Here is a 3,659-nt window from a genome sequence, read left to right as displayed (position 1 = left end):
CCCCGCCGCAGCTGAACAGTCATCCCGGCCTAGTGGAGGTCTGCGCAGGGGGGTCTTCCTTGAAATCTTAGCCGCCTTCCGAGCTCTCCTGCCGGGCGTGGGTTTGCGTCAGCGGCCGGTGTCATTTACTCGTCGTGCCGACCGGAGGGAGGCCACTCCCCGCCGCAGCTGAACAGTCATCCCGGCCTAGTGGAGGTCTGCGCAGGGGGGGTCTTCCTTGAAATGTTACCCGGCTTCCGAGCTCTCCTGCCGGGCGTGGGTTTGCGTCAGCGCCCGGTAACATTATGGAAGCTAAAAGAAAGAAAAAAGAAACAAATCTAAGAGCAAGTGCTGGTGTATTTACTCGTCGTGTCCACCGGAGGGAGGCAACTCCCCGCCGCAGCTGCAGAGGCAGCTTTGAAAAGTCATCCCGGCCTAGTGGAGGTCTGCGCAGGGGGGGTCTTCCTTGAAATGTTACCCGGCTTTTGAGCTCTCCTGTCCGGCGTGGGTTTGCGTCAGCGGCCGGTGTCATTTACTCGTCGTGCCGACCGGAGGGAGGCCACTCCCCGCCGCAGCTGAACAGTCATCCCGGCCTAGTGGAGGTCTGCGCAGGGGGGGTCTTCCTTGAAATGTTACCCGGCTTTTGAGCTCTCCTGTCCGGCGTGGGTTTGCGTCAGCGGCCGGTGTCATTTACTCGTCGTGCCGACCGGAGGGAGGCCACTCCCCGCCGCAGCTGAACAGTCATCCCGGCCTAGTGGAGGTCTGCGCAGGGGGGGTCTTCCTTGAAATGTTACCCGGCTTTTGAGCTCTCCTGTCCGGCGTGGGTTTGCGTCAGCGGCCGGTGTCATTTACTCGTCGTGCCGACCGGAGGGAGGCCACTCCCCGCCACAGCTGAACAGTCATCCCGGCCTAGTGGAGGTCTGCGCAGGGGGGGTCTTCCTTGAAATGTTACCCGGCTTTTGAGCTCTCCTGTCCGGCGTGGGTTTGCGTCAGCGGCCGGTGTCATTTACTCGTCGTGCCGACCGGAGGGAGGCCACTCCCCGCCACAGCTGAACAGTCATCCCGGCCTAGTGGAGGTCTGCGCAGGGGGGGTCTTCCTTGAAATGTTACCCGGCTTTTGAGCTCTCCTGTCCGGCGTGGGTTTGCGTCAGCGGCCGGTGTCATTTACTCGTCGTGCCGACCGGAGGGAGGCCACTCCCCGCCACAGCTGAACAGTCATCCCGGCCTAGTGGAGGTCTGCGCAGGGGGGGTCTTCCTTGAAATGTTACCCGGCTTTTGAGCTCTCCTGTCCGGCGTGGGTTTGCGTCAGCGGCCGGTGTCATTTACTCGTCGTGCCGACCGGAGGGAGGCCACTCCCCGCCACAGCTGAACAGTCATCCCGGCCTAGTGGAGGTCTGCGCAGGGGGGGTCTTCCTTGAAATCTTACCCGGCTTTTGAGCTCTCCTGTCCGGCGTGGGTTTGCGTCAGCGGCCGGTGTCATTTACTCGTCGTGCCGACCGGAGGGAGGCCACTCCCCGCCACAGCTGAACAGTCATCCCGGCCTAGTGGAGGTCTGCGCAGGGGGGGTCTTCCTTGAAATGTTACCCGGCTTTTGAGCTCTCCTGTCCGGCGTGGGTTTGCGTCAGCGGCCGGTGTCATTTACTCGTCGTGCCGACCGGAGGGAGGCCACTCCCCGCCGCAGCTGAACAGTCATCCCGGCCTAGTGGAGGTCTGCGCAGGGGGGGTCTTCCTTGAAATGTTACCCGGCTTTTGAGCTCTCCTGTCCGGCGTGGGTTTGCGTCAGCGGCCGGTGTCATTTACTCGTCGTGCCGACCGGAGGGAGGCCACTCCCCGCCGCAGCTGAACAGTCATCCCGGCCTAGTGGAGGTCTGCGCAGGGGGGGTCTTCCTTGAAATGTTACCCGGCTTTTGAGCTCTCCTGTCCGGCGTGGGTTTGCGTCAGCGGCCGGTGTCATTTACTCGTCGTGCCGACCGGAGGGAGGCCACTCCCCGCCACAGCTGAACAGTCATCCCGGCCTAGTGGAGGTCTGCGCAGGGGGGGTCTTCCTTGAAATGTTACCCGGCTTTTGAGCTCTCCTGTCCGGCGTGGGTTTGCGTCAGCGGCCGGTGTCATTTACTCGTCGTGCCGACCGGAGGGAGGCCACTCCCCGCCACAGCTGAACAGTCATCCCGGCCTAGTGGAGGTCTGCGCAGGGGGGGTCTTCCTTGAAATGTTACCCGGCTTTTGAGCTCTCCTGTCCGGCGTGGGTTTGCGTCAGCGGCCGGTGTCATTTACTCGTCGTGCCGACCGGAGGGAGGCCACTCCCCGCCACAGCTGAACAGTCATCCCGGCCTAGTGGAGGTCTGCGCAGGGGGGGTCTTCCTTGAAATGTTACCCGGCTTTTGAGCTCTCCTGTCCGGCGTGGGTTTGCGTCAGCGGCCGGTGTCATTTACTCGTCGTGCCGACCGGAGGGAGGCCACTCCCCGCCACAGCTGAACAGTCATCCCGGCCTAGTGGAGGTCTGCGCAGGGGGGGTCTTCCTTGAAATGTTACCCGGCTTTTGAGCTCTCCTGTCCGGCGTGGGTTTGCGTCAGCGGCCGGTGTCATTTACTCGTCGTGCCGACCGGAGGGAGGCCACTCCCCGCCACAGCTGAACAGTCATCCCGGCCTAGTGGAGGTCTGCGCAGGGGGGGTCTTCCTTGAAATGTTACCCGGCTTTTGAGCTCTCCTGTCCGGCGTGGGTTTGCGTCAGCGGCCGGTGTCATTTACTCGTCGTGCCGACCGGAGGGAGGCCACTCCCCGCCACAGCTGAACAGTCATCCCGGCCTAGTGGAGGTCTGCGCAGGGGGGGTCTTCCTTGAAATCTTAGCCGCCTTCCGAGCTCTCCTGCCGGGCGTGGGTTTGCGTCAGCGGCCGGTGTCATTTACTCGTCGTGCCGACCGGAGGGAGGCCACTCCCCGCCGCAGCTGAACAGTCATCCCGGCCTAGTGGAGGTCTGCGCAGGGGGGGTCTTCCTTGAAATCTTAGCCGCCTTCCGAGCTCTCCTGCCGGGCGTGGGTTTGCGTCAGCGGCCGGTGTCATTTACTCGTCGTGTCCACCGGAGGGAGGCCACTCCCCGCCGCAGCTGCAGCGGCAGCTTTGAAACGTCATCCCGGCCCCCTGGAACTGTGCGCGGGGGGGGCGATGCGTCCCGTGCGAGGTACCAGGTCGCGCTGCGCCGTCTGCCTGGCCGCTTTGGGCCCGCTGGAAGTCTATTAAAGCTCCGCGATCTCCGCCTCGGTGCTTAAAAAGCGTCCATCCGCTCTCCTGGAGCTTCTTTCGGTCATCTCGTCCGCGTGCACGGCCTGCCGGTGGCACCGGCTGGAGCTCCGCAAAAAGCTCCATTTCTGTTAAAAATGCTTAGCCGCGTCCCTGGAAGCCCAATCGGGCGTAGAAAGTGAGGGGGAAGGCCCCCAAAGCACCGGCTGGAAGTCCCAAAAAAGCTCCATGATTGGTCAATAATGCTTAGCCGCCTCCCTGGAAGCCTAATCGGGCATAAAAAACTAGGCGGAACGGCCCCAAAGCTCCACACGGAAGTCCCAAAAAAGCTCCATGATTGGTCAATAATGCTTAGCCGCCTCCCTGGAAGCCTAATCGGGCATAAAAAGTTAGGCGGAACGGCCCCAAAGCTCCACACGGAAGTCCCAAAAAAGCTCCATGAT

The sequence above is a fragment of the Syngnathus typhle genome, linkage group LG6 (genome assembly GCF_033458585.1).
Source record: "Syngnathus typhle isolate RoL2023-S1 ecotype Sweden linkage group LG6, RoL_Styp_1.0, whole genome shotgun sequence".
Classification (NCBI taxonomy): domain Eukaryota; kingdom Metazoa; phylum Chordata; class Actinopteri; order Syngnathiformes; family Syngnathidae; genus Syngnathus; species Syngnathus typhle.
This window is presented reverse-complemented; position numbering follows the sequence as displayed.